This window comes from Monodon monoceros, unplaced genomic scaffold (assembly GCF_005190385.1).
Source record: "Monodon monoceros isolate NGI ecotype Baffin Bay Population unplaced genomic scaffold, NGI_Narwhal_1 Super_Scaffold_17, whole genome shotgun sequence".
Lineage (NCBI taxonomy): Eukaryota > Metazoa > Chordata > Mammalia > Artiodactyla > Monodontidae > Monodon > Monodon monoceros.
This window is the reverse complement of record NW_021703773.1, coordinates 33,078,162-33,090,154: the sequence shown is the minus strand read 5'-3', so window position 1 is coordinate 33,090,154 and position 11,993 is coordinate 33,078,162. Positions and strand designations below refer to the sequence as shown.

The 11,993-nt window shown below is 38.5% G+C and overlaps 1 pseudogene; it reads right to left on the bottom strand.

Moving 5' to 3' along the window:
* Nucleotides 1–4,571: 4,571 nt before the first annotated feature.
* LOC114897710 lies at nucleotides 4,572–4,689 on the bottom strand (annotated as a pseudogene).
* Between the last annotated feature and the right edge of the window lie 7,304 nt (nucleotides 4,690–11,993).

Genomic DNA, 11,993 nt, shown 5'->3' with positions numbered 1-11,993 from the left:
AAAGATCTGTAAAAAATACAAACACATGGAGGCTAAACAATACACTACTTAATAACGAAGCGATCACTGAAGAAATCAAAGAGGAAATCAAAAAATACCTAGAAACAAATGACAATGAAAACACAACGGCCCAAAACCTATGGGATGAAGCAAAAGTGCTTCTAAGAGGGAAGTTTATAGCAATAGAATCCTACCTTAAGAAACAGGAAACATCTCGAAAAACAACCTAAACTTGCACCTAAAGCAATTAGAGAAGGAAGAACAAAAAACCCCCAGAGTTAGCAAAAGGAGATAAATCATAAAAATAAGATCAGAAAGAAATGAAAAAGAAATGAAAAAGAAATGAAGGAAACGATAGCAAAGATCAATAAAACTAAAAGCTGGTTCTTTGAGAAGATAAATGAAATTGATAAACCATTAGCCAGACCCATCAATAAAAAAAGGGCAAAGACTCAAATCAATAGAATTAGAAATGAAAAAGGAGAAGTAACAACTGACACAGAAGAAATACAAAAGATCACGAGAGATTACTACAAGCAACTCTATGCCAATAAAATGGACAACCTGGAAGAAATGGACAAATTCTCAGAAATGCACAACCTGCCAAGACGGAATCAGGAAGAAATAGAAAATATGAACAGACCAATCACAAGCACTGAAATTGAAACTGTGATAAAAATCTTCCAACAAACAAACATCTGGCCCAGGACAAGATGGCTTCACAGGCGAATTCTATCAAACATTTAGAGAAGAGCTAACACCTATCCTTCTCAAACTCTTCCAAAATATAGCAGAGGGAGGAACACTCCCAAACTCATTCTACAAGGCCACAATCACCGTGATACCAATCCAGACAAAGATGCCACACAAAAAAGAAAACTACAGGCCAATATCACTGATGAACATAGATGCAAAAATCCTCAACAAAATACTAGCAAACAGAATCCAACAGCACATTAAAAGGATCATACACCGTGATCAAGTGGGGTATATTCCAGGTATGCAATGATTCTTCATATACGCAAATCAATCAACGTCATACACCATATTAACAAACTGAAGGAGAAAAACCATATGATCATCTCAATAGATGCAGAGAAAGCTTTCGACAAAATTCAACACCCATTTATGATAAAAATCCTGCAGAAAGTAGGCACAGAGGGAACTTTCCTCAACATAATAAAGGCCATATATGACAAACCCACAGCCAACATCGTCCTCAATGGTGAAAAACTGAAAGCATTTCCACTAAGATCAGGAACAAGACAAGGTTGCCCACTCTCACCACTCTTATTCAACATAGTTTCGGAAGTTTTAGCCACAGCAATCAGAGAAGAAAAGGAAATAAGTGGAATCCAAATCGGAAAAAGTAGAAGTAAAGCTGTCACTGTTTGCAGATGACATGATCCTATACATAGAGAATCCTAAAGATGCTACCAGAAAGCAACTAGAGCTAATCAATGAATTTGGTAAGGTAGCAGGGTACAAAATTAATGCACAGAAATCTCTGGCATTCCTATACACTAATGATGAAAAATCTGAAAGTGAAATCAAGAAAACACTCCCACTTACCACTGCAACAGAAAGAATAAAATATCTTGGAATAAACCTACCTAAGGAGACAAAAGACCTGTATGCAGAAAATTATAAGACACTGATGAAAGAAATTAAAGATGATACAAACAGATGGAGAGATATACCATGTTCTTGGATTGGAAGAATCAACACTGTGAAAATGACTATACTACCCAAAGCAATCTACAGATTCAAGGCAATCCCTATCAAACTACCATTGGTATTTTTCACAGAAGTAGAACAAAAAATCTCACAAGTTGTATGGAAATACAAAAGACCCCGAATAGCCAAAGCAATCTTGAGAAAGAAAAACGGAGCTGGAGGAATCAGGCTTCCTGACTTCAGAGTATACTACAAAGCTACAGTAATCAAGACAGTATGGTACTGGCACAAAAACAGAAATATAGATCAATGGAACAGGATAGAAAGCCCAGAGATAAACCCACGCATATATGGTCACCTTATCTTTGACAAAGCAGGCAGGAATGTACAGTGGAGAAAGGACAGCCTCTTCAATAAGTGGTACTGGGAAAACTGGACAGCTACATGTAAAAGAATGAAATTAGAACACTCCCTAACACCATACACAAAAATAAGCTCAAAGTGGATTAAAGACCCAAATGTAAGGCAAGAAACTATCAAACTCTTAGAGGAAAACACAGGCAGAACACTCTATGACATAAATCACAGCAAGATCCTTTTTGACCCACCTCCTAGAGAAATGGAAATAAAAATAAAAATAAACAAATGGGACCTAGTGAAACTTCAAAGCTCTTGCACCACAAAGGAAACCATAAACAAGACCAAAAGAAAACCCTCAGAATGGGAGAAAATATTTGCAAATGAAGCAACTGACAAAGAATTAATCTCCAAAATTTATAAGCAGCTCATGCAGCTCAATAACAAAAAAACAAACAACCCAATCCAAAATTGGGCAGAAGAGCTAAATAAATAGACATTTCTCCAAAGAAGATATACAGATTGCCAACAAACACATGAAAGAATGCTCAGCATCATTAATCATTAGAGAAATGCAAATCAAAACTACAATGAGATATCATTTCACACCAGTCAGAATGGCCATCAACAAAAAATCTAGAAACAATAAATGCTGGAGAGGGTGTGGAGAAAAGGGAACACTCTTGCACTGCTGGTGGGAATGTGAATTGGTACAGCCACTATGGAGAACACTATGGAGGTTCCTTAAAAAACTACAAATAGAACTACCATATGACCCAGCAATCCCACTACTGGGCATATAGCCTGAGAAAACCATAATTCAAAAAGAGTCATGTACCAAAATGTTCATTGCAGCTCTGTTTACAATAGCCCGGAGATGGAGACAACCTAAGTGTCCATCATTGGATGAATGGATAAAGAAGATGTGGCACATATATACAATGGAATATTACTCAGCCATAGAAAGAAACGAAATCGAGTTATTTGTAGTGAGGTGGATGGACCTAGAGTCTGTCATACAGAGCGAAGTAAGTCAGAAAGAGAAAGACAAATACCGTATGCTAACACATATATATGGAATCTAAAAAAAAAAAAAATGTCATGAAGAACCTAGGGGCAAGACGGGAATAAAGACACAGACCTACTAGAGAATGGACTTCAGGATATGGGGAGGGGGAAGGGTAAGCTGTGACAAAGTGAGAGAGTGGCATGGACATATATACACTACCAAATATAAAATAGATAGCTAGTGGGAAGCAGCCGCACAGCACAGGGAGATCAGCTCGGTGCTTTGTGACCACCTAGAGGGGTGCGATAGGGAGGGTGGGAGGGAGGGAGACGCAAGAGGGAGGAGATACAGGAACATATGTATATGTATAACTGATTCACTTTGTTATAAAGCAGAAACTAACACAGCATTGTAAAGCAATTATACTCCAATAAAGATGTAAAAAAAAAATCTTCAATAAGGCATCACTAATATAAAAGTCTCTTTTGTTGATGGTCATTATGCAACAATAAGTTTTGTATTGCTTTCTTTCCAGAAATGTAAAGGAAAACATTGAGTAATATGTTGGTTGTTTAGAACTTTATTAGAGCTGTAGTATAAAAATTCCCAAAGTGTGTCAGTACTGTCAAATGCGAATCTAGTTCAGCAATGAACATTAAAGAAAAAAAAAGACAGTTAATTTTCCATTTTTGATCACTGGTATATGGCATATATGATGATAATGTAATATTAGTATTTGTTAATACCTATTTTTTATTTTATAGAAGTCTATATTGTACATACACATACCTTTTTGATTACAAAAAGAGGGATTAAAATGGGAAGTATAAATTTCATGATAAAATGTTTCTGTGGCATTCAAGATATATTGAAGAAAATGTCCCAGAGGTTTCTGAAATACTGCATATGGTGTACAACTGCTTGATATGCTTACTTTGAAAACATTAGCAGAATGGAATACAATCAACAGAATCTAATAATTACAGCAAATCCACGTAATTCCCATAAGTAAACATGTGCTATACATGTTATACAAATTACTATCCTGTAAAATGCTTAATTGCATTCTATGTAAGGCAATTCATCAGAAAAGAAGACTATCTCACTCTTGAGAGCATTTCAGAGTTTATCTAACAGCAATAGCAATAAAGGACCAAATCTCCAAATACATGCAAGACCAAAGACTGACACAACAAATATGTAACGTATAGTGACCTTCCACTCATATACAGTCAAATAGTCTCTAAGAAGAAGGTTTAAGTGATAGCAAGAAAGAGGTTTCAAACTGAGGATTCCAGTAAAAAATACTAATAAGTAATATGAGAATTACCTCTGGCTTGGGACTTCCCTGATGGCGCAGCAGTTAAGACTCCACACTCCCAATGCAGGGGGCCTGGGTTCGATCCCTGGTCAGGAACTAGATCCTCCACACATGCCACAACTAAGAGTTCGCACACCACAACTAAGGAGCCCGTGTGCCGCAATGAAGACCCGGCGCAACCAAATAAGTAAATAAATAAAAAGAAAAGAAAATTACCACTGGCTCGCATTTTTAATATATTGTCCTCGGATAGAGGACGTATCAGATATTAAACTGATAAGAACAGATACTACACTTGATCTTAGCCAAAAGGCCGAGAAGCGATCGGCTCGCATTTTTAATGTCTTTAATGTGTGTTTATGTAAATACTTGTTAAATAAACTAAAATGACTTAATGACTTTTTCATTTCTACAATAAATTTCCAAGTTAATCAATGAATGCATATATATCTTGCTTGGTACCAAATAATTCAACGTGTTACATGTACCTACTTCACGTCATTAGCCTGTCGGACTTCATCCAATCCTGTCCCTACAAATTACACTTGCGGAAACAAATGGAGGAACAGAACATCACCAAAAGAAACTATCTCTTCATCCTTTTTTTCTACCTCTATCCAAGAAACGCCTTTCAATAAAATTATGATGTCCGGACTAGACTGATTCCAAACCGAGATGATTAAAGTTTTATCTTGTGAATAGACTCAATAGGGGATTATATTTCTCTCCTGACTCCATTAATGTCTATTTTATCAGTACCTTATAAGTTAATAAGATATTTGGTGAATAGCAATCTCTCCATAGGTTTATTCTTCTAAGCACAGGAAAACTTAAGTTAATCACAGCTTCAAAATATTATACAATAAAACTAATTTAATTACACTTAGCAATGGCCACTAGACTCATTAAAATGTTAATGGAGCTTATAATTATTAAATTGCTTAATGATTGCTAATAAGAATAAATGACAAAATAAAATTTAAGTACAAAACAAAAATGCCCTCAGGTAATTTTTCTCAGCTTCAATCCCATTTGACATTGTACGTTAATATCCTAAGAAACATGGCAGATTTGAGACTTGTGATGACTTCCAAATAAATGTCTTTATGTCTAGCAAAGGCAATCAACCGCTTCATATAAAATTCCACAAATTATTTCCATACACTAATGAATTATTGATTAGAAACACAGAAATATTATTAACAGAAATGGCATTCTGATATTTTGGTAACTGTACTTTGCTTAGCAAAGTGTATTATATTTACACATAGGTATATTTTTATAGCAATTAAATGAGTCTCAATATGTTTGAAATTCCATATCCAATTATTTTTATCTTTTAGGTTTATGCTTCGTTGCAATAAAGTTCTAAAATAAATAATATTTGCTTTGAGGTATTTAGATAAATTAAAATTAATTTTATTTTTAGACAATTAGATGTATCTAGGGCTATTATAACACTGGGGTCAGCAGTCACTCGTTTAGAGAAAAACTGTAATTAAATAATAGGAAATTACTATACACACACACACACACACACACACACTATATATATATATATATATATACACACACACACGCACATATATATAAGGTTACTGGCTATTTAATGTTCACTTGTATATCAGTTCCATTGATGAATTAAGAAACATGAACAAAACCAGGTCTTGCCATTCCTCTGAAAGACCCATAAAATGACATTGCGCTTTGCATCACAGTTTGAGGAATAACAATGAAAAATCTTCTGTCTCCCAAAACTTTGTGACGGTCTTGGAAACGTATAAAATAGAGTTGGTCTTCTTTTCTCAACTTAATGAGCCTTAGAAACTTAGAAGCATTCATTTATTTCTATTTATTTTTTATACTGCAGTTGTAAACCTGAAATGGTCAAGGACTGTTCTAGCAACACAACCCTGTTAGTATCAGGGTTCTGTCTAACAGCTAAAGGCTCTTAACTCCCAGAGTTTAAGTATTTCGTTTACACTGAGCAGCTGTGACAGACAGAAGTATTAAGAAACCATGTAGTGGGCTTCCCTGGTGGCGCTGTGGTTGAGAGTCCGCCTGCCGATGCAGGGGACACGGGTTCGCGCCCCGGTCCGGGAAGATCCCACATGCCGCGGAGCGGCTGGGCCCGTGAGCCATGGCCGCTGAGCCTGCGTGTCTGGAGCCTGTGCTCCGCAACGGGAGAGACCACAGCAGTGAGAGGCCCGCGTACCAAAAAAAAAAAAAAAAAAAAAAAAAAAGAAACCACGTAATGATCAGGCAACCAGAACACAGTCACCATTCCTCCCGTTTGGTGCCTGTATGGATTGCACCCTGCCTGTTTCTTCTGCCTCAGCCCACTTCCCCTTTCTCTTGCTCAGTATTTTCCAGCCACCTTCTTTTCTTTCTGTAAACAGCTCAGACTTGCTGTGAAATCTCAGGGCTGTTGGCCTTGTTGCTCTTTCTACTCCTAATAATACTTTTCCCACAGATTTTCCTCTGATCTCCTCATCATTCAATCTCAGCTCAAATGGCGGCTCTCAGACTGTCCTACATGAGGCGGTCAACTACCCCCACATCCCAGACCATCTTGTACATGGCCCCGTTATAATTTATTCATACCGCTTACCCCTAGCTTAAATTGCTTTATACATTTGCGTACAAGGTTAATATCTGTTTCCTTCCATTAGGACGTTAGATCCTTCAAGGCAGAGATGTTGTCTCTCTTGTTTGCCGTGGCAGCCCCTAAATCCAAGGATGCTTAGCGCGTGGTGGACAATATGTACTTGTGGCTGCTCTTTGTTGGAAACGCAGCTGAGATGGGGAAGCTTCGCACACAACTTATTCACTTCATAATCCCGTGCTGTTGTAGCTGCCTTTTAAAAAGCTAATTGTAGGGCTTTCTATGCAAGGTCATTGCTTTTATCCACTCTAAAACTTATCTCCTTAGCTTCAACTCATTTGTCCAGACCTGATGAGGTTTTTATTGATTCTAATTGTCAAAGTTTTCTCCTCTATAAAATATGTTTAATATCGACCACATAAAATTGTTGCGAAGTACCTAAAAATTGTATTAGATACTTAAAACCATACTTAAAGGCACTTACAAAGTAAATGATGCCAAGTGCCTATTCAGTAACTTCTGAATGGTAGGCATTGTAACTATTATGAATAAAGAGATTAGCTGTAGTTGTCAGCCATCTCTCCATTTATAGTTATGGCAGATGAAGTACAAGCATATTATCACTTAATGCAAACAAAATATGCGTTTAAGTCACTATTTTATAAGCACCCATATACTTTCACAAAACTGAGAGAAAAAAGTCCCTGCTAGTGAATACGGAGCTAGGATTCATAATATAAACCGATTCGCTGCCACAGCAGGCAGAGAGGCGATGGAGATGCAAGTTCCAAATGATTCCCATTACCGGGCCCCATGTTTGCCCTACAAGGAGCATCTCTGCCAATATGGGTAGTTAAATCTCCATGGACCATTAAGTGCTGGCCTCCTGTCTGACCCAGACAGCAAGGATACTATTTGTAATCATTCACATCATGAATTCTACACATAGCTCCTATGAACAGGAGTTCTGTGTTCAACAGCTCATCTCATTGGGTCACTGATCAACCACTGTGTCAGTTTTAGATATAACCCTGTTTGAATGTAGAGCCAAAGAATAATGAGATGTGAACTCCAGTACTGGCCACCTGTCATTCCCCTAGGCTATCAGATGACATCTAACATACAGTTGTTACTAGCTTAATAAAAGATGTCTACTTCGAAAACTAAAGTCAACATAAAAAGACAGAAATCATGTTTTACATACGATTTCTTAAAACGCAACAGACACGTTTAAACTTAGCTAATAGAAATCATAGCAATAAAGACAATGTGTTATTTTGTCCCCTTTCTGAGGAGCTGAAGCTCTAATTATGAGATATTTGGGCCCCGAATCTATGATTACTTTAGGATATATTTCAACTTCTTAACATAATATTATGGTTTCAGAGAAGTGCATCCCTATGGGGTAGAGATGGGATGAGGAAACAAAGTCGTCTCTATGGCAATGAGCACATGGGAAGCCCACAAATACCCACCAAATGATCAACTCTGACAAGATGCATTAAATATAAGAGCTCAATACATGTATCGATGGATCAATTAAAGCACCTACTGTGTGCTTGTCACGTGCATCAACAACCATACCTGTTCCAGTAAAAAACATCTGAATGCCAGTTGACTCTCAGCATTCATGTCCACACCAGTGAGGCGTGGGGAGGGGTGCAACTGGTACCCCATTGGTGTCTAAGGTGTTTTTTCAGTTGGTTGTTGTTCATGGTTAACTCTACTGAGATAAACTACTTTCTCAGTAGCCTCTGTACTCTCTTAAGTAAGTAGAGCTTTCTGAAAGAACAAAAATGAAAGCCATAAGCAAAAAGGGCAAACGCATGATAGATCTAAAGGACATATGAGGTTCATATTGGTGTTTTGTGTTGTCAGATGCCAGTAAAATGCTTAAAGCGATAAAAGATATCCAAGGCCATATCCGTCTTACCTTGGTGCTGGTGTTAGGGTTTCATTCTAATTTAAAGAGGGGGAAAAAAAATTACCCAGAACTCTTGGGGGTAAGATGTGTTTGCCTTACCTGACTGTATTTCAAAAATATATAATGAAAGAATCATAGGTAATTTTCAGAGTTAGAAATAGAAATGTGACATACAGGAGGGAAGGGAAGTTGTATTTCAGAAAAGAGAAATGCATAAAGAGACAGTCCAAGAGACTAAACTTAAAGCTTCGTCTATAAGGACTAATTATTAAAATGAATAAATTGTCATTATAATTTTTAAATGTGTGTGTAAGTTGAGATGAAAAAAGAGTAACTAAAGAACCAGTAAGTACCCTGAAGAGTGAGCTACCTGCCAGGTGTACACATATAACTACTAAAATCCATCACCTTGCCCAGTCTGTATAATACAAGAAATGTTTGTCATCGACATTTAAATGCAAACCAATCTAACTGAGCAACTAAAGACACGTACTCCTAGAAGGGAACAAATGTTGTGAACAATTTGAATAGGATCTTTACTTGGAAACCACTTTCACTGCGTTAATCAGGAAAACGACCTTAATATGTATCCAGCTGTGTCTTGGCTGCAGCATCCCGAAGTGGGATCCTAGGAAAGAAGCACTCCCTTTTCCTCTGTATTTCTACAGTGTCAGAGTACAGCGATGAATCCACAGTCCTCCCCAGTTGCTTACAGCAGGGAAGCACCAGTGTTCTTAGTTAGAAGGTGTTTTGCAGCCGCCTTGGGAGCAGCTGCAACCACTCTGGAAATGCCAACTATCAGAGAAACAGTGAACATGTACATCCAGTTAAGATCTGTTTACACTAGCCACAAGCAGAAGAGCTTTGCTAATATAGCCAATCTGCCTCTGCACTACTGCACGAAACCCGAAGGAGAGGAGAGGACCTTTTAATGAGACACCGTGGTGCTTCCCCTACTCAAGGCCAGATGAGGCAGATTGCTCTGATTCCCCAAATCCCTGCTCCCCCCCACTGCTGACTGCACATTCTGCCTGTGATGGGCTGACAGAAGGAAAGGACGGGTTAAAAAGCCATGACAATTGCTAGCAATGAGAAATGCCTCGTCTTCCTAAACCCAAACGTAGGGTAGAAAATAACCAACCCTTCCAGTTTTCTTCTTCTCCAGAGGAAGGAGCAGAAAAGTTGAGCGAGTTCTTTTGTATTAGAGCAAAAACATATAAATAGAAGAGCTGTACCAGATCTCCCGATGCCTGCCTGATACTCGACGTCTGTCTGCAGCGAGACTCAATCCACCATGGACCTCAGGTAATTATGACTGAGAGTAAAAGGGTGGAAAGGGACAGACCCCCAAGGTATTCATCACTCCTTCTGCAGATGGTTCAGGAACCAGACGTCAATCATTTAGATTAAAAAATCCCAGACAGGATTGGTAAAACAGATGGAGTCATATCATCCATATGACCGGAAGTAGTAATGGGAGGGGGCAGACTGCAAGAAAAAAGAAGCTGAGGCTGCACGGTGTGTGGGGTAATCCCTCCAAAACGAGGAATGGCAATGCGCCAACCAGACCGCTAATAGGAAAGAGGGCAGATTTTCAGAGGTTTGGTTAATTAAACTGGCAACACATAACAGTAACACACTGAGAACAGGAGAATAAGAGACATCTATGGTATTCTGAAAGTTCCACCTCTCCACCTCTGTACTCAAGATAAGAGTCGCACAGGCGATTCTCAGAAGGTTGGTGGGAATGGAGATTCCCAAAAAGCTGTGGGATCCCAGATGACAGATGACAAAAATCCCAGAGGACAAACACGGCAACAAAAGCTGTGACCCCAATGTCAGGGCCAACTTTATAGCGGATGGATTCCATTCACATTTCTTTCTTTCTCTTGATGCTGCTCTTAGAGAAGCAGTTTAACTCCATATGAAATTAGGTAAAGGACCCAAATGCTGCAACTTTAAACAGCTAAAACCTTAATATGCAAATTCAGACGGCTCCTCTGCAGGCTGAAAGTATCTGAGTACAGTATACTACAGTGCCTTGACGGGAAAATCGTGCAGTCCTTTATCATCACAAAGACTAGTTAAATGCTTGAAAAAGTTTGGTATTGCCATAAAAAAGCACCCTCGACCCCACCTCCCTTGACAAACGCTTCATTTTATAAAGGCTTCTGTATCTTACTCTAGTACCGAGAAACACAGAGGGAGCCGGGGTATGAAATCTCTACTGCTTAAAGAGGGGAAACAAAAAGCAAATGACTGAGCTATGGTAACTTACACTGACGCGATGAATTTCCCAGAGAGAAGGCTAACCAAATTGTGTAAATGGTATACAAGAAATCGGGGAGCATACAGCTGCTTTTTTTTTCCCCCTGGCTGCCCAAACCTATTCAGAATGCAAGGGTTCCCTTTGCAGGTGAAATACATTAGCTAACAAAGGTGTCATTAGTTTCTCTTAACGTACTTGGAATAATTCACAAGCCAACAGCGTTCACCGGTGACGGTTCTCACAGGACACTGGCATTCCTCCCCTCCAGCAGTTCATCTGCTCAGAGATTTCATGAATGCAGGCTAACTCTGCTGCCCAGAAGTTATCAGCCTGGTAAAGACATTAGGGGTCATGATCCTGCAGGCAAATGTTAAAGAACAAATTTCGTGGTGCATCTCTAGCAGCGTGTTGCATTAAAACTGAATTTTTAAAAAGACTTCAGCAACGCTCACACCTGGACAACTGCCCAGTGAGGAGGGGCTGAATCACACCATTCTTTCTGGCCCTGAATATGATAGACAGAGAATGAATTTGCTTTTCCTTATGTAAAATGGGATGTTTTAAAAAATTTAGTAATTTCATTACATTCTGGCATTATTTCTAGTAGTTTTAGGGGCGAGAAAGTGTAATAGATGGTTTAGCTTCATGAACAGGTAGAAAATAATAGAGTTGGTGTTCAAATTCACCTGATCAGAAGTATGAACAGATATGATCGTTACTTACGAGAGACTTTAAACATTCCTGTTAGAAGGGGCAGTTAGATGAAGGTGTCCACAGAGCAGAGAGGAGGATATAGTTATGGGTTTCAAAGTAGCTTTATGTGGTGTAGTT